Here is a 19,716-nt window from a genome sequence, read left to right on the forward strand (position 1 = left end):
AAGGTGCAAAGGGAGTGGGAGCAGAGTTTGGCTCCCTCCAGACCCCAGGAACTGGGAATGAGGCAATGAAAGGTAGAGGGGAGAAGAGCTGAACTCCTGCTCTCCATCTCCCAAACCCCAAAGAGGGTTTGGGAGATGCAGAGCCTTTCCTGGCTTGGCTCAGTTGTCCCATGCCACTACCCAACTCCTCTGCTGTGTCCTTTGACCACACTGGAATCCTTTGTGTCCACATATTCCCCATTTTTCAACTGTAAACTACCCTCCTTCCAGCCACAACCCAGCACCAGTGTCCCTGCCCTGTTATCCAAACCCTCAGAACCCTGAAGCCCTGGCAGGGCCCAGGCAGCAGAGCCAGCCACACTCACCTGTAAGGTGGATGGACGGACAGACAGGCGTTCTCTTCTTCCTCTCCCAGTCACTATGGGCTGCTCCCAGTCCTGCAGCCTCTTATATCCCCCACAGCTGTCCCTCCCCTGGCATCTGATCTCACCCACTCAGCCTTGGCTGGGGCTGCAGGGGGTGTGTGTCTGAGTGAGTGCTCCGGAGAGAGGGACTTGTGGGAAGAATCCTATTAGGTGATTAATTGGGGAGATGCTTCATGAGTAGGAGTGGGCTATAAATACATCTCTTGCTGGAGCCCTGGGAAAGCAGCTTAGAGGGATTGGCAAAGGAGGGGTTAGGAGCAAGGTGATGGTAATTGAGGTGGAAGCTCTGCTCCTGGTGGGATGGGGTGTGGATTCCCACAGGGGCTCTCTGCCGCTGCTCCCATGGCAAGGGGAGATGGGCTGGGCCTGGGGTTGGATGAAGATGGCAGAGAAGGAGGGACTAGCCTGGAGTTCTCCCTCACTCACTCACCTTCCTGGCTGGATAACAGAAGGATGGAGGCACAAGCAGCTTCCTGCATGGCCAATGTGCCCATGTGCTTGCTCACCTAGAGGGGACCTGCCATGGCCCAGGGCACACAGGACACCCTCCCCATGGGGACACTGCTGTACAAGATGATGGGGTGAAGGCAGGATTCACCCTCCCTGAACCATGAGAGAAGGACCAGCCACCCCTAGGGGGTGGGACACAGAACTGCCATTATCCTCAACATGGCCTGTTCAGCCCAGCATCATTTCATAACTCCCAGGCTGGCCTCACCTGACCCAATTAGCACATCATTAACTCTAGGTTTGCTGCAGCAAAGAGTAGACTGGAAAGCCCAAAGTGGCTCTACCTTATGACTGCCATGCAAGCAGAATTCCCATTGCAACTCTGTCCTTGCCACAGCTGATGTGTGGGAAGCCCTCCCATGGGAATGGCTATAGGACTGCTTCTAGGGATGGGGCACAAGGACAGCCCAGGGCAGCTACAAACTGCTCCAACAAGGCCCCACTCATCCTCCTCCCTTCCACCACCACTCAAGCCCTTCCTTTGAGGCTGGACTTAGTTCTGGCTCAACCTCTAGAGCAGAACACTGGGATCAGGATATCCCTGTAGGACCTGTACCTCCTCCCAGGACCCTCCATCAGCTCAACAACATTTATCACCTGGGTACCAACTCCTCCTAAACACAGTTCACCTGTTTCCCCATGGCCACTGGGAGCTGCCATGCCATGCCCAGCAGCCCTACTGGCAGGGCTTTAGCTGCCAGCACACGTTCCCTGGGGCTGGGACTTGTGATCTCTTTAATTGCACACAGGAGAGCTGCTTAGGTTCCAGATTAACGGGCGCTATTTCTGCCACAGTCAGGGGGACACGTGAACTGTGACCTTCACACTGGCAGGTGGAAGAGGAGGAGGAGGAGGAGGCAGCCCCACTTGGACATCCTCAGCCTGGCCAGGGCCCCCAGCACTGTGCCTAGGACACCTAATCCCGAGCTTTGTTTGTGGCTCTTTGTTACGCTCTTAATGAGGGCCCTGTGACCAGGGCCACTCACTGGCTCTGCAGGGTCTGCACAGTGTGGTGAGGTGGAGAGTAGGGCTCATCTTGGGTCCCTTCAGCTCAGCCTAATCCCAACTGGGTGGATTCAGCCATGCCCAAATTGGGGAGCAGATAATTCCTCTCCCCAAAACAGTGGGAAGATGGACAGAGACCACATCTCTTCCCATGCTCACACTGTGCTCCAAACCAAGCACCAGGGAAGGAAGCAGAGTTCAAAATAACAGAAATTAAAGAGGCTGCCTTCTTGCCTTCTTTTTTCCTGTGTAATGAATGGCCAGAGGCTCCTCTCATCTCTTCATCCCACCATCCCTCCAGGTCCATGCACTGTGTGAAGCACAGCTCAAACAGTCACTTCCAGAGGGGCAGGACACCAGTGGATGTGGGGCTGGGGGAATGTTGTGGGTCATGGCTTCATCCCTCTGTCCCAATGGACAATGCCCTGGAGCATCTTGCCAACCCAGGGAAGGGCCATGGGGCTTCCTGCATGCACAGGCTCTGGAGGAACCTTGGTGCAGCCAGAGCCCCCAGCAGTCTGGCCCCGGTGAAGCCACATTGCCCTCCCAACCTCACCTGTGCCCAGGTGCTGGCAGAGCTTCCAGGTGCCTCTGGCATGGTCCCAGCTCTGTCTCTGTCACTGCACACCACAGCCACCTTACATAAACACCTGCCTGTGAGCAGGCACTGCTGATTTCCCAAAGCCCCTCAGAGCTCCAGGTCTTCCTCCCCTGATCTGGATTAAGCGGCATGGAGTGCATTAATCGGGAGACAGGCACCTCCACGCCTGCCAGGAATTACTGCTGTGCTGTTAAGTAACGGGAAGGAGCAGCACTGGTGGGACTGGGGCTCCAGCAGCATGGGTGTCTCCAGTCCCACACAAACCTGCCACCTCTGTGTGTCTCTATGGCAGGTGCTGGGCAGAGTTGCACCCGCTGCTGTCTGACCAGAACGCCAGCCCAAAATCAACTGGGTGGCCCAACTTCTCACTGGCCCGGCCACAGGTTCCTCTCGAGGCTGGGAACCCAAGAGGAAGCCTCGCAGGAGGTTTTGGAAAATCTGTGCTGGAGGGCTGGGGCAGGAGGTGGGGGAAACAGTCCCTTAGCATTGGCCCAGGGCTGCAGAGATGTCCAGTGGTGCCAAGGGTGGGGAACAGTCAGGAGTGTGGCTTGGCACAGAGCTCCATCCTCATCCTCATTCTTATCCTCATCCTCCTCCAGCAGGAATCTGCTTCTCCATCTATCCCCTGAGCAGCCCTGGAGCTGCCAGGCACTTGGACAGAAGATGGTGGCTGCTGCTCATTTGTAATTAATTGCTGCTAATCATCCTGGCAGCTTAAGTCACCACACGCGTATGGACCCCCTGCCTCTCCCAACCACGAGGAGTAAAACCTCTGGGGCTGCACCCAGGACCTGCGGTGCTCTCCAAACCCTGTCCTGCTGGGAAAAGTCTCCCTCCTTCCCGACCCCTTCCCGGGAGCCCCTGAACCCAAATTCCCTCCCACCTGCAGGCAGGGCACACACAGGCACACACGAGTGCCACTGTGGATGCCCGGTGCCTGTAGCAGCTCCATCTCTCTCTGCCAAAGGCAGAGCTTGGCCCCAACACAGGCAGCAGCTCCCCAGGAGCAGGCAGCTCAAGCCCTGCCCACCACCCCAAACATTTCAGGGGCTTTCTGCCATCCTGTGCCACTGGCAGTGCCTTCTCCCAAGACTCTGCCCATCCCTCATTCCTGAGGAGGATGTGGAGGGAGCAGGTGGAGGCAGAGCACGCTGTGGGAGTGTCCCCACTATCCCCACTGTGCCGAGCACCCATGGCCGCTGCCTGGCCCTGGTAGGGGGGCTGGAGGAGGAGCGAGGAGGCCACTCCCAGGGCTGGGGAGTGTCACAGTCGGCGGGAGAAATGCCGCAATTGATACGACTGATCAGCAAGATTCAATTTATTTAGACGAGTTTACACAATTTATAGCATGCCTAATGAAGCTCATGCATAGTACTAAAGCAAGCTCACTATTGGTTACATGATAAAGCGTTAACTACCCCCCACCTCTGCATTCCTGTGGTTAGCTGTTCTCCAAACTTCTGCTTACCCATCCTGTTGCACAGCTGCACTCAAGGACATGGTGCCCTTGCCTTTATAGATAAGGGCTGATCACGCATCCTGATGCTATCCAGCTGCAGCGTGTTTAGGTGACCTCTCGCAGCTAGCCATTCTTCTACATATCCCCTGTTTTTCTGTTGGGCAAGCATAGCATGGTTAAATGATTGGCTGGAAATTTTCATAAGCATATTTTGCAAACATGACATCAAGCAAGGCAGCACAAGCAATATAAGGCAAATTATAAGCAAAATGACCAACCCCATCTGTAATATCCCCTTCAGCCAACCGGTTATTCCCCATTGACCAATTTTTATTCCAAAAAACCCATCATCTTGTTTCAAAAGCTGCACATGTTGTTGTAGGGCCTGCAGCTTCCCGTGAATGGATTCCGATTGGGTTATCTATCAAAGGAATTGTAATAATAACACATATAAAGTTGGATGATTGTTGATTACCAAAATATTATCTCATTGTCCCAGATTCTGCATCAGCTGAAAAACTCCTTTTCAGGGAGGCTTAGGTAACCTCCTCAAGTAAGGCTCCCCAGGTTTACCTCAAAAGTCTGTTCAGCTGTCATATATATAAGGTCAAATTGTCAAGTCAAAGTGACTTGTATTTAGTTTTTGTTGTGCAGAAAACATCTGGATTTGCTGATGAAAACATCTCCTCCAGTTAAAGTCAAAGTGTGGCCAGGACTTTGGCTTTGTCTTAGAGTGATCTCTCTTAAAACATTTTTAAAACAAAGCTCTTAACAATAGTAACAACAAAATACTCGATCAATTAACAAGTTATGTCTTTTAAATAATTATCTTAAACCAAACTTTACTTACTTAACTTACTTATCTTACTTACTTACTTACTTCTTATCTTAAAACACAGAAACCTTACAAAAAACTATAAATTTATTATCACTTAAACTTTAAACACCTTAATCTTAAGTTTAATTTATACTTATCAAAGCCTAAACTTAAAATAAATTTTATTATTACTTAAACTTCAGAAATCTTAAATGTAACTTATACTTAACAAGCCTTAAACCTAAATCAAACCACATAAAAATCATTTTTAAATACCAATGAAATACTAAAACACAATCTAACTCGGATCCAAGTACATCAAATTATTACAATTAAAAATTCACTTTTATTTCAACAAAAATAAATCATTCCACATTTCTCCCTCTCCAGCATGAGGAGTGGGGGCTCAACTCTTGTGGTGCTGAAGCTGAAAAGCTGGAATACTTCCATTCCCCGCTGATCGTGGTGGGGGAGGGAACACCATCCACTGTCGCCTCTCTCGCACTGCCTCGCACTCTGCCTCCTGTGTGATCCCTGCTGCCAGCCCCCCTTGTCGCTCTCAGCTCTGCCTGACCTCTCGTGTTTCACCACGCCCTCAGGGTCTGGCGGCTGAGCCACTTCCTGATCAGTCAGTTTGTTCTCGGAGCTGGCGAGACAACTTCCGCTCCTGAAGCCACGAGGTCTATTATCTAGCAGAGCGGCAGGCATTGTGCCTTTCTCGGGATAGGAGTTACAAACACCGAAAAAATTCCCAAAACTTGGAGGACTTTTGCATCTCTCTGCGTCATTCCTCGTCCTGTTAAAAGCCTGAATGGTGGTCTCAGCAGTCAGGCAGTCTCGGCAGCCTTTGTTTTCGGCCAGGAAAGTTCACACGGTAATTAAACTTTTTTCCCAAACCGCGCCAAACTCCCGAGCTGTTTTTCTGTCCTTTCCACCTCCAAATGATACAGCTCCACAGTATTTTTCCGTATTTTCTTCACTCTGTCTCACTAAACACGAGCGATGGTCTGGCTACTTTTCCTCTTTTGTTTTGTTAGCCCATAGGGCTAGTCATTGTCTTTAATTGTTTCACCTCTCTTAGAGAGAATATTTGAGAGGAGCTGTGTAGCTGCCTGAAACTTTCTATCCATATATTTTCCCTTCTGTTTCTTTGTTTCACAAGTTCAGCTTACTGCAGCTGTCCTCTCCACTCAATGCAAGCCACCGCGGCTCCACTTTTCAAACCGGGCGGTCCTGCCTCCAGCTTCCCAGCTCCCTGCTGTTGCTGGTTGGAGAGATGTACTGAGGTGTTGGCAGCTACCACTTATGTCGACGCGCGGCTGCTGGATGCCCTGGGCTTTCTGTAACTTATCACCCAACCTGCGTCACTCACTTAGCTCATGGATTGTATGGGGATTCAGAAAGAACCTCTGTGCATCTCCGTAGGTTAGCAGCCCTGGGAGTTCCTTACGGAGATCTATGCTCTTAATCTGATGCTTTTCTAAAAAGCAAGAGAATAAATCATGTGCTGCTTGCCTCTCCATCCTTTTCATCAGCGCTGTTGCAGCCTTGCAAGTTTTCGGCAGCATGTTACGGCTGGACCCTCTGCTGAGGTCATCCGGGGTGCGGCACCCTGTTGCTTACCACCGTTTCTGCTGCAAAGAAACCCATCCCCCATCCGCCGACCGGCCGTGGTCTGTTCACTTTTATCTCGTCGAGGTCACCATTATGTCGCAGTCGGCGGGAGAAATGCTGCAATCGATATGACTGATCAGCAAGACTCAATTTATTTAGACGAGTTTACACAATTTATAGCATGCCTAATGAAGCTCATGCATAGTACTAAAGCAAGCTCACTATTGGTTACATGAAAACGTTAACTACCCCCCACCTCTGCATTCCTGTGGTTAGCTGTTCTCCAAACTTCTGCTTACCCATCCTGTTGCACAGTTGCACTCAAGGACACGGTGCCCCTGCCTATATAGATAAGGGCTGATTATGCATCATGATGCTATCCAGCTGCAGCATGTTTACATGACCTCTCTCAGCTAGCCATTCCTCTACAGGGGAGAGTGAGGCACACAGGAGGAAGACCGTGGCCGCCGCTGTGCCGAGCGAATAGCACAGCAGCATCGAGCAGAGGGGCCGGCCTGTGGGACGGAAATCAAGGGCATCGCAGTGGGCACTGTGTGACCCCGAGCTGCCGCCCCGATGGGCAGTGTGGAGGGCAGGGGGCTGGAGTGACACACTGGGGGAAGCCCAAAAGCTCAGCTCGCTGCCCACAGCATCCCACAAGAGCCACGGGAGCCCCGCATGGCATCTGTGAGGGACGATGAGTGTGTCGGGTGAGGTCAGACCCCTGGGTGCCACCAGCATGGTCTGTCCTCTCCATGCACCACTGCAGGATGGTGGCCAGGGCACTTTTCCTGTGACCCTCCCAAGAGGAGAGATGCGCTCACTGATCTGCCCCATGTTCCCTGAAGGCTGGAGCCTCCATGATGAGGATCATCCAGGCCCCCAGGCTCCACCAGCTGCCCCCCTGGTGCTCCTGCCATGCTGCCTGGCCGCAAGGTACCCCCATCCCCATGAGCATCACCTTGATGGCTCCCTGCCACCCACTGGGACCTGCAGCCAGCACCACGCTCGGGTACCTGGGGCCCGGTGTCCCCACGCCACCCCCTCCTTCACCTGCCCCAGCAGCCCCTGTGACTGTCAGCAGCCCCTGCTGTTGCAGAGTTTCTTAGAGAGCAAGGACATGATTTGTATTGAGGGTTGAGCAATTCCACACTGGGCCCTTTGGCCTGCGAGGCCTGTGGGCCCCCTGGGGCCCACAGGGCCTGCAGGCCTCTGTGGCGCAGGTGGAAATTCACGTTAAGGTGAATAGTGAGTTTCTAAATGTAGTATTGTAACATGGACAATCCAGCCACCTTAAGAATAAGATAAATAAGGCTTGTTTGCATTCTTTGTATGACCTGTCAATGGTAACACTATACTGGGAACCTATATAATCCACTGTCTGATAGAGAATAAAGGAGAACGTCAGGGTAGCCACGTTGGTTTAGACGTGTCATTGCTCTCTGTTGAGCCTCCTATTATTTAGAGTCTCAGCTACACCTGCTGAGCTGGATGTGGCGCTGGGATGGGGACCTGGCTCGGCAGGATGGCGGCAGCAGAGTGGTACCACTGCAACATCAGCCAGGTGGTGGCTGACGAGCTGCTGGCCAAGGCTGGAAGGGACGTCTCCTTCCTGGTGCGGGATAGTGAGCGGTGAAGGGGACATATGCCCTGTGCCTCCTGTGAGTCCCTGCCTGCCTCTGCGTGTGGGCTTTCTCTTGTCCCTTGCCTGCCTCCCTCTGTGCCTCTCCCTGCTCCAGGCACTGCCAAAACCTCATGGAAGAGCCTTCTGCAGGGATGCGAGTGGGGGGAGCTGGGTGGGAGCTCCCCGGCACCGGGGTTCTGAGTGATCCCTGGGTCAGGGCAGTGGAGCTGTGTCCTTGGGAGCAGGATGAAGGTTAGGCCCACAGCCCTGCCCAGCACCATGGCTGCTGAATGGATAACCCCAAATCTAGAGCACACTGAGCTGTTTTGGGGCTGCCTGCTGGCCTGTGAGGCATCTCCCATGCTGGGGTTTTGAAGCTACAGACCCCAACATGGGGTATCTTGCCATCCCCACACCTGGAACGAAGTGTGCAGCCGTGGAGAGCACTGCTGCCTGTACCCTTCCTGCTGCCTGCACCCTTCCTGCCTGCTTGTCACACATCTGTGTGGGCAGGTTTGGCAGGATGCACCTCCTTTCCTTCACTGGCCTGGCCCTTTGTGTGGGACAATTTGCAAATTTAGGCACTGGGGGTGTGGGGCACAAGCCAGAGTCCAGGCTGGTGGCACAGGATGGTGGCATGGGCAGGTGTGCAGTGGCCCCACAGGAAGCATGGCAAAGGCTCTGTTTGGCCAAAAGCCACAAAGCCATGGTGCTGTGGGTACCCCAGTGAGTGGAATCACGGCTGTCCCATGCTGTTTGGAAGCAGGGGGACACTGCACATCCTCCCACAGACCCCGAGCTGAGGGTGATGATTTATATCTGGAAATGCTTGCTCGGTTTCTCTCTGCTGAGGGGATGGGGTGTTTGTCTCAGGGCTGGGCCCCCAGCACTGCCACAGTGCTGTGGGTAGCAGAATGGGGCGCCTCACCTGCTCTCCCAGGTTCCAGAGGCACGTCTACACCTACTGCATCCTCCCCGATGACAAGGGGCTGCTCTCTGTGCAGGTGGGTGCAGGGGGGGTGCACCCCGCCCTGGGCGGTGCCTCGGCTGGGAGTGGGCGGGGTGCAGCTGTGCAGGGCCCGGGGTGCTCGTCCCCCTCTCCGGCAAGGTGGCATCAGCCTGCGGTTTGTTTCTGCTCGAGCTGCAGGATGCAGGCGCTTTGCAACCACTCCAGCTCGGGGCCGTCAGAGGCTGCCTCTGCACAGCACAAGGCATCCTGACACTGTCCCTTCCTGCCACCACACCCTGTCACAACCTGGCCACACAGAGCCAGCCCCATGGTGCCTGTCCCCACGGGGTCTGTCCTGCCCTCACTTCGATGTCCCCTCAGGGTTCCTCCTGGTATTCAGCTGCAGCTGGCCTTTCTGCCCCCTAGAAAGAGCATCCTGGGTGTCCACAGGGAGAATCCCTGTCTGCTGAAGGAGGCTGATGTCTCCATGCTCCTCCATGCCCCTCACTCCATGGATCCGGTGTGCAGCTGGCCCTTCCCACCACCACGGGCACATTGTGAAAGACAGACGCAGTGAACACAGCAGTCTGGGGCTGCCCTGGCAGAGCAGGGGATTGTGATGGTGCTTCCCATGCTCTGCCTCCCCAGACAATCCAGGGCATCCAAGCCAAGTGTTTCTGCACCCTCCCCGAGCTGATCGGTGCCTACCAGCACCCCAACAACGGCTGGTGACCCCTCTGCTGCACCCCGTGCACTGGACGAGGCCGGAGGAGGACTCCGTTGAGCCAGGGAGGGGCCGGGGGCTGTGCCAGGCTGGGAGCGGGGAGGGTCCCGCTGAGCTGGTGACTCTGCCCACAGACGGGGAGGATGCCCAAGGCTGGGGGCACACTGTGCCGTGTCCCGGCGCTGCCCCTCCAGCCGGACCCACATCCCCAGCAGCTGCACCAGAGGCTGCAGGAGCAGGTCCACAGCAGGTAACGAACCCCTGCCCGCCCCGAGGGATGGGATGGTCATGCCCAGGGGGGATCTTTATGTCCACCCCTCTCCCAGCCTGGCCAGTGACTTCATGAGCTTCATGGCCGAGTACCTGACCCACCACGTGCAGGACCTGGAGGCTCTGTGCCACGGGCACCTGCAGCTGTGACACCTCAGCACCGCCCTTGCCACTGCCTGCTGGGCACTGCACAGGTCAGTGGCCTGGGGATGGTGGGGCTGCAGCGGGGCCACCCACCTTGTCCCCGTCCCCTTTTGGTGGCTGAGTGTCGCGTCAAGGCACGGGAAACGCCCACACCGCCCCTCGCCTGCTCTCTCCTCCCCTGCAGTGAGATCGACTTCATGCTGGCGGGTCTGGAGACCCTGGCCAGAGTGTTTGACGCCCCTGTGTCCCCTCGCAGCCCGGCCAGGGAACAGATGAGTGCCCCTCACAGCCCCCAGGGACCTCCACTTGTGGTGCAGCCCAGACCCACAGCGAGGAATCCACCAGTCCAGTGTCACCGTGATGCTCCAAAATTATCCATCCTCCCCTTCAGGGTTTCCTGAGCAGCGATCCAGACCTGGAGCTGCTCCTCAACAAGATCTTCACTGTCAACTACCTCCTCTCTTTGCTGGAGGAGAAGGTGCCTGACCCCAGTCGTGGTGCAAGGGAGGCACAGCTACCCCTCCCTAAATTAACCCCTCTGTCAAACCAAGCTCCGGTGGCAGCACAGCTCATGGCTCCCAGCTGGCCCAGTGTCCCCAGCACACTGTCTGTCTCTGGTAGGTGCTGAAGTCATTACAGGAGGTGGTGACAAGGCACAACCTGGCACTGCCCAGCGTAGCCGTGGCCTCCCTGCCAGCTGCCAGGCCCCTGGCCATGCAGAACTTTGAGGTGAGGCTGGGGACATGGAGGGACCCTGGTGTTACTGCTGGGCAGGGCAGGTGGGGTGACAACTCCAGAGCCACGTCCCTGTGTGCAGGTGAAGCGGGCAAGTCCCAGCATGCGGCCCTGATGGTGGATGTGGAGTCAGGGACAGTGACCGTCACAAAGCGGAGCAGCGGCTCCCAGAGGAGGTGATCCCACAGGATAAAAGTAAGGAGCTGCTGCACTCCTGCTGGCTGCCAATGGTATTCCTTGGAGCTGTAGGGTTCCCTGCTGTGGGGGTGGCGGAGCCCCAGCTGCTTTGCCCTGGAGGGAGCCAAGCTGAGGAGTCAAGAAAGAATTTCGCAACTTCAGCCAGAGCCCCTAAGACAAAGGCAAACCTCCTAGCCACGGCGATCTGTCTGGAGACCCACAAGCCCCCTCGGGATTTTATGTAGATCTGTTACAATTGATTGGTTCTGTACCCTTTTCCTCCCACCCTGGTGTCCCATAAAAACCCCTGGGTTTCCTCTGGTCGGCAGAGGTTCCTCGTCCCTGGATCCCCTTCGCTGGTACCATTCCAATAAAGTACCACCTGCGGAAATTCCATACGAGACCTCTCTCTCTCTCTCCCGGCCGCTAAAAGAGGGGCAACTCACAAGGGCATGAGCTAAGAGCACTGAGCTGAAATCACTGAAAGCTGAAATCACTGAGCTGAAAAATCCTGCTCTGCCCGATGCTGAGAAGCCCCTCTACCCAGCTGAGGAGCGCCCTGACCCCCCAAGGAGCTGTTTCTAGCGAGACATCCTTTGGGGTGGCTGTGGCTCTCTGGGTCCCAAGCGGCGGACCCCATCCACCAGCTGGGATACCCTGCCATCAGCCTGATGCCATGGGGATGGGCCCATGCCCTATCACACCCCAGTTCCCATCTGACACTGCCCCATGGTGGGAAGTGGAGGCCACCATAGCCCCCCTGACCTCCATCATTCAGTCCTGCAGCTGATCAAGTACCAAAATGTGCAAAGCAAGGTGAGGCTGGTGTGTACCTGCAAGAACCAGAAGAGCCTGAGCAGGGACTTCATCTTCCCCAGTGCATGGGTGAGCGGCACCAGCCATGCCCAGAGTGTCCTGGGAAATATGGACCCCATGGGAATATGGGAAGCAGCAAATCAGTGGTCTCAGGACGAGATTACCCCTGCAAGCTGGCTCCTACACCTGGGGGTGATGTCCACCTGATCCTGAGGTGCTGTGCCCCCATCTCTCTAAGACACCCTCACCATCCTGCAGAAGCGAGAAGCTTTTTGCCAGCTCCTACAGCTGATGAAGATCCAGCATTCCAATCTGGATGAGCCTGAGATCATCTCAGTGTATGTTTGGACATGGAACATGGGTAAGGGGTCAGGAGAAGGTGGTCTTGTCCTGGGATATCGGCGATTGATGGAGAGACGGGAAGACTGATTCATGATCAGAATTCGATTTTACTCAGGTTTTCCAAGTCTTATATACCATTTCAGTGAGGTTAATAATTTCTACTACAATAATTAGGTTAGAAGATCATACAAGCAACTCATGCATTATACAACATCTTTATCGTAGGGGGTTGATTGAATCTTTTCCCTTAAGCAGGTTTTAATCCCACCTTCTCATAAGCTCAAAGTTCTGTTTGTCCTTGCCACGGCATCCTAGTCACCAGACTAGTTATGCTAATTAAGTCTGTCTTTCAGACTTGTGTATTCCCACACTGGGAGGTTGTTGTAGCTCTTTGGGAGCCTGCCTGGGTTTTGGGAGGTGTCTCAGGAAACCTCAGGTCTGAGCTGATTGTCAGTTTGAGGAGAAGACTGGAGAAGACACCAATCTGGCTGCTATGGGCTTTACCTGTCCTGTTGATCCACTCACTTGGAGGATGTTGTGGAGACAGAGGAACAGGGATATCATGAGAATTTTGGGCTGTAAATCCCAGCAGCAGTCTGGGATGCACACAGCTGATCCATGGGGCTGGCAGGCCGCTTCCCACCCCCGGCAGTTCCTGGAGACGGGCAAGGCCTGTGCTGGAGAGAAGCTCAGGAGCCTGGCACGTCCCTCTGTGTGACCCATGTCCCTGTCTGCAGGCAGCATGCTCCCCCTGCTCCCTGGCCTCCTGCCTGACCTCGAGGGGCTTGGGGCACACACAGGATGAGACCACAGCCTGCATCCCCCACAACATCTACGTCATCAGCACCCAGGAGAACTCCCTGGCGACTGCAAGTGGGTTGAGTTCCTCTGCGCCTCCCCAAGACCCTCATGGCCATTGACTACTGAGTGGTAACGGTAGGCACAGCCAGGCCCCTGACAGGCCTGGGGGGCTGGGTACCAGCAGCCATCACCCCACAACTCCTACCCCAACCCTCAGGTCCTCCCCCACCCCAATCAGCCCAGGGAACATCCTGTGCCCCACAGACACCATGAGTGCTGTCCCAGGAGTCAGGGATGGGTTGCTGACCTACCTGCATGTCCAGCCCCATCCTCCGTGGCCATGGGGCAGAATGAGGGCTAGGCAAGCTCACTCCCTGCCCCACCACAGGAGGCCCTGCAGTGCCTGTGGAGCATCAAGATCGTGGTGCTGGTGAAGCTGGAGCACCAGTGGCACATCAGCCATGTCCACACCTCCAGCATGAAAACCAGGATCACTAACATGCTGGGTAGGGAGGGGATGGGGCAGGGAGATGACCCCGAGGGAGGGGATAGCCTGAGGGCCAGGACAGGACCTCTGGGCTCCCCCAGAGCTCAGTGGTGGCACTTCCCTGCAGGGAACAAGGGAGCTGTGGGCGTCTCCTTCCTTTTCAACGGGACCTCCTTCAGCTTTGTCAACTGCCACCTGGCCTCTGGCAGCGAGAAGACCCACAAGTGATGCAGGGATAGGAGGATGGGGCCCTGGGGCAGGTGGTGTCTCAGGGGGCTGGAGAAGCCTTGAGAGGCTGTCGCTATTGTATTAGGGACAGCTGAATAACGACACAGACTCCAAATCTTCTCAGAAGGCAAAAACCCAGTCTATTAGAAATCACATCTTTTATAGACGTTCTGAGATGGCTGGACATGATTGATCCCTCAATCAACACCCCTCACCATTATTGGCTAATTAGAAACAACATCCCTTCATAAACATTTTGCAAGTCAAGTGCAAAACAACAGGTGCAAGGACTGTTTTAGTTCCTCATAAGCTTTCTCACAGCTTCCAGACCAGTGTATGGGAAAGTTATTTGACTTTCTCACAGGCCTTATAGCTGTATGATGCTTGAAAATTCTTCTCTGACCAGGCTGTCAGCATCCACTTGAGGCTGCCCCCATCCCCATACGGCAGGAAGAGAATGAGTGAAGTGTCCCTGGGGTGGCTCATATGGTGCTGCTGTCCCCCCTGCAGGTGTAACCAGAACTACAGTGACATCCTGCACTCCCTAGCTCTGGGGGATAAACATCTGGTGGGCTTTGACCTCACCCTGCTCTCACCCACCTCTTCTTTTTCGGGGACCAACTACCACGGACATGGATGTGCAGGTGGGACCCTGCAGGTGCCAGTCTGGGGACAGTGGGAGGAGGAGCCCAGGGAGTCACTGTCCCTTCCCCAGCATAGGACATCCTCACCCACGTAGTCAAGGAATTTCAAGCCCTCCTGCCTGTTGACCAGCTCAACCTGGAGTGGGAGAGAACAAGGTGTTCCTGCAGTTCACTGAGTGTGGGGACAAGGGTATGCTCCTCTCACCGAGACAGTGGCACCAGGTTCCCCAGCCCTCCCTGTGTCACCCCCAGCTCTTGGGGGTCCCCTCGTTGGAGTCCAGGGCATTCCTCTGGACATCTTGGAAGGTCACAGACCTCAGTAGAGAGGACTGGGACCCGAACAAGAAGGTTTGAATCCTAGCCAGGGGGTGTGGAGCCAGTCCAGGGGGCTTGCCTGGCACAGAGCCCAGGGAGACACAGTCTTTGAATTCAGTCCATGGAAAAAAGCTTCTAACACTGAAAGAAGAATAACAAGTCACAAAGGTGTGAAAACAGTAGTGTAGTGTGTCACAGGGTGGAAAATTTGTAGTTTTAGGGTTTTAGTATGGAGGTGAATGGGGGACAAATGGGAGGAATTAGGGCAGTGCCCTTGGCTTCTTCTTCTTCTCCCCTGGCCTCCATCTTCTGATGTGATGGTGGCACAAAGTAGTTTAAGGGATTGGGTCAAGTAGAGACCCTGTTAGTATAGGTGATAGGTATTGGCACATAACTGTAAATAATATACACGTAATTATCTGTATAAAGAGGCTGCGACCTCCCATCAAGAGGGTGTCGTCCTGTGTCCGAGCAGCAGAACACCTCGGCCGGGCACAGAGAACATTGTAAGATAAGAAATAATAAGCAACGCGAGAAACCAAGAAAAAACAAGACCTTGAAGACTGTTTCATTCTCGCATCTGGCTCAGGGCCTTAAAGGCAAAGACTCTCTCGAACCACCACCTGAATCTCAGGTGAGCAAAGAGAACCCAAACCCGAGACCCTCTCCTGGCACGGCCCTGCACAAAGTGCCCAGAGCCTGGGGGACCTTGGCGTGCACTGGGCCAGGGGTGCCAGCCATCAGTGTGAACCTCCCGTGGGGACCATGATACCCCATGGGGACAGGCAGGGACCATGGCCCCCATGCCACCTGCATGGCCGATTCCAGATGAGGGTGACATCTCCTTCCCTCTCACATACTGCTATGAGCAGGGCACCCGGGACACCTATGTGTAACAGAAGTCTAAGCCCACGAGGGTGAGTTCCAGAGGTGTCCCTACAAGCAGGATACTCTGGGGACAGGGACAGCAGGGTGCTGAGGGGGCTGCATGATGATGCTCAGTCCCCACAGCTCCATCAGCCTGTTCACCCCCAAAATGGGGTCTGGGCAGGAGGGAAATCACTTTTTGGGGTGCTGGGAAACTCTTCTGGGCAGGGGGCCCCAGACCTGAGAGGCCACTGAACCAGCTGCTTTCCCTATTTCTAGATGCAGATCAATGTCCCTCGTGGTGGACCGCATCCTGTGGAAGTCACACCTGGAGACCATGTGGTCTGTAACTCCTATGGTGAGTGAGACCCCAGGGACAATGTAGCCAGAGGTGGTCAGTGCTGCCCAGGACACCAGGGCTTTGGGACCCTCCCCCAGCTGCCCCTCCTGCCATCCAGGCTGCACCGATGACATCATGACCAGTGACCACTCGCCTGTCTTTGCCACCTTTGAGGTGGGAGTGACGTTGCAGTTTGTGCCCAAGGAGGGTAAGGGCTGGGTTCTGTCACCCCTCGGGCTAGGTTTGTGGTGAGCCTTGGCACACCCTGACCTGCCAGGACCTGCCTGCAACTCCCAGCTCCAGCCCAGAGGCACTGACCTGCATCGAGTGGGAGAGCATCAAGGTGATGCTGAAACCACAAGCCACAGCAAATGCCACATCGGGTTCCACTTCTACTGCCTGGAGGGTAGGGGGTGCCTGGGGTGTTGGGGTAGCTGTGGGGATGACCTAGCCTGGCTGGAGATGTGTGCCCCTGTGCCCCTCCAGAGATGCAGCAGGGCAAGGAGAACACCTTCCAGAACTGTGACACCCCTGGGTTCCTCAAGCTGGGCCGGTCCTCCAAGCATCTGCCTGTGGTGCATAGCCCTGGAGCACCCTCATCCCCATGCCTGCCTCTGGCTCTGTACCCTGAGCCCCAAGGGGAGCGGAAGCTGTCACCACCCCCCAGGACAGAGCCTCCTATGTCCCCTACCCCGTGGCAGCCCTCTCCAAGCTCCCTCCCTGTGCACAGCTGAACCCCATCCTGCCCGACCTGGAGTACCTGGGGGACCAGCACCTGCTCCTCAGCATCAAGGGCATGGAGACCTGCGAGTCCTTCGGTATGTGGGGATGGTGACACTGGGGCCACCATGGTGGCATGGGGGTGCCAAGCACAGCTCCCTCAGGTTACAGCCTGCTGGTGTGAGGTTGGTAGCTGGAGCTTGGCAGGAGGGACCTGGCACCCACCCTGCTCCAGGTGCTGCTGCTCACGGGGGACTCTCGTGTCCCCCGAGCCCCGGAGGCTGGTGTAGGGCCCGCAGGCTAGTGCTGCCTCGCCCTGAGGTCAGCGATCGGCACCGCGGCCCGGCAGTTCGAGACCTTCCTTTCCGCTGTGGTGAGGCGATGGGCTCGGTGCGCGGCAGGATGCGGGTCCGGTCCCCCAGGGCTGTGCGCACCCGCAAGAGTCTCTACGGTAATGGCAGCTGCACGCAGCCCCCTCCCGGTGCCCTGGACTCAGGGACATCCTGGGCCACGTTGCCTTCTTGCCCCCAGCCTCAGGATGAAGGCAGACCTCACTGCCTTTGCAGAGTGGATCAGCTTTGAGGAGGATGCTGAGCCGGCAGCAGAGCATCCGATGTGCCCCAAGGTACCCTCAGTACTCCAGGCGGGCTCAGCCGTGCCGGAGCCCCAGAGTGGGGGGATGCTGAGCCCTTTCCCTCTTTGTGCTTCGCAGAGCCGCCCCCGCAGCCTCCCGGAGCCAGCCACCGGCTACACCACCCCGCCTACTTCATCTTCGAGGGAGTGCCCAACGCGTGGGTCGCGGCCCCCGGAGAAGCCCCCAAGAAGCAGGCGGAGGGCTCGGCCGGGGGCCAGCGGTGCCGGAGCCCCGGACGGCGGGTCCTGTTGCCCTCAGAGGAGGAGCCGTGGTGTGGCCGGCCCCCTGTGGGCCACTGAGCCCATCCGTGGGCACCCACTCAGCCTCCCAGAGTGGGCCACCACAAGAGACCCAAGTCGGCCATCCTGACGAGGGACATGGTGGGCTGGGCGACCTGAGTCACCTGAGCCAGCTGGACAGGTGTTACCGCAGTGCGGGGGGACAGACAGGAGCTTCCATTGCGCCAGACCCACCATGCCCTGGAGCCACCACCGCGGCCCTGCTGGGACATGCCGAGGCCACTCGGGAAGTGGGGTGCGCTGGGTGCTTTGGACCTGGAGGCTCAGCCGCCTCCGCCCGCCGACCCGCAGCCTGCCAGGATGTAGCGACAGCTGTGCCCAGCCCTGTGCACCCTTGTACCCTCGGCAGCCGCTCCCTCCCGCTAAGCCCTGCTCAGACGGTGCTCCCGGAGGCCTTTCCCTTCAGCACAGCTCCCGAAGCCGCTGCGCTGGTTCCCTTTGCTATCACTATCCAGAATAAAGTGTCAGGGACTGGGTGCGTGTTTGCACACCTGGTTCTGTGAAAAGGCAAGAAGAAAAAGTGCCGAGCCAGGTGAGGAAAACACCGGCTCCCGGTGTCCTGGATGCTCCAAGGCCTGCCTTTCCCCGTTCCATGGGAACCATGCACACCCCAAACCTCGAGGCTGCCCTTGCCCATTGCAAAGCTGACGGGCGTCACAGCCCTTGACCCCCTGCTCTGTTCTGCCCGGCACAGGGAGAGGAGCACCTCCTCAAAAACATAGGGACATCCCGATCCTTTGGCAGTGTACTGGCCGTGCAACACGCGAGGTGGCCCCGGTTTTGGGAACACGATGCCCGGGCTGGCCTCAAGGTGGCAGTGGCCACCTTTGTCCTCAGGATTGCCTCATAGGGCTCGGGGCCAGCAGGACAGCACTGCGGGACCCCGGGATGGGGACTATGAACCTCGTGGCTAAGGGACTGTGGTCCCCATGTGTTGACAGAAACTCTAAATAATAGGAGGCCAGACAGAGAGCAAAACAACACATTGAACCAATGTGGTTAGCATGGCGTTCTCCATTTATTCTCTCTCAGATGGCAGGTTATATAGATTCTTACTATAGTTTACAATGACAGGCCATACAAAGAATGCAAACAAGCACTATTTATCTTATTCTTAAGGTGGCTGAACTGTTCATGCCACAGCACTATACCTAGAAACCCACTATTCCCTGGGTATACCTTAACATGAATTTCCACCTGCACCACAGGGGCCTACAGGCCTCCTAGGCCACAGGGGCCACAGGCCTTGTAGGTCAAAGGCTCAGTCTGTGGTTGCTCAACCCTCAATCCAAATGTAAATCATGTCCTCGCTTTCTAAGAAACTCTGAAACACCCATGAGCAAGGGGTGGTGGTCCTCATGGGCAGAGGGACACAACCCAGGGGTGAGGGACTATGGACCTTGAGGTTGAGTGACCATGGTCCCCATGGGTGGAGGGATGTGGTCACCATGGGCGGGAGGACACGGTGCCCATGGATGAGGGGCTATGCCCTCATAGCTGAGGGGCTGTGGTGCTCCTGGGGAAAGGGCTGTGACCCCATGGGAGAGGCCACCATGCCCCATGTCCGGGGCTGCAGGTAGCCAAGCGCCTGCGAGGGCAACAGAGGGATGGGAGTGCAGTGGGGATGAGCCCTGTGGCAGCTCCTGCCTCCGCCTGCCTCCAGCCCTGCCTTCCCTGGGCACTTTGTTCCCAGCCGCGGGAAGCAGAAGCAGGCACACTTGGCACGACAGGGCACGGCCAGGGCTGCCCACAGCCCCCTGGCATGGCCCTGTCCTGAGTGGGGAACAGGCTCTCCCCATGGGGGGCCCACCCTGAGAGCCACCCAGGTCTACAGGTGAGCTGAGGCAGCCCCTGTTTGGTGACAGCTGGGAGATCCCTGACATGGTCACGCAGTCCCAGCTGGGCTCCAGGGGTGAGGGACAGAAGTGGGATCTGCAGGGCTGGATGGGTGCAGGGTGGGGGCCAGTCAGTTCTCACCAGCCCTCCACCACCTCCAAATCCCTCTGTACATCCTTCTCTCTAACATGCCATCCTCTGTCACCAAGGGCCTTCATCCTTCCCAGTGTGGCCACCTCCTCTCTTTCATCCTCCTCTCCATCCCCCAAATCTCTGTCTCATGGATTGAAGCTGCCCTGGTGCTGCCATGGCTCAGCCTGACACCATGGGCTC

At 56.3% G+C, this 19,716-nt stretch overlaps 1 pseudogene; it reads left to right on the forward strand.

Annotated features, from left to right (window-relative positions):
• The first annotated feature begins 7,956 nt into the window (after positions 1-7,956).
• LOC136373238 (phosphatidylinositol 3,4,5-trisphosphate 5-phosphatase 2-like) lies at positions 7,957-18,051 on the forward strand (annotated as a pseudogene).
• Positions 18,052-19,716: the final 1,665 nt, after the last annotated feature.

Source organism: Sylvia atricapilla, chromosome W, assembly GCF_009819655.1.
Source record: "Sylvia atricapilla isolate bSylAtr1 chromosome W, bSylAtr1.pri, whole genome shotgun sequence".
NCBI lineage: Eukaryota > Metazoa > Chordata > Aves > Passeriformes > Sylviidae > Sylvia > Sylvia atricapilla.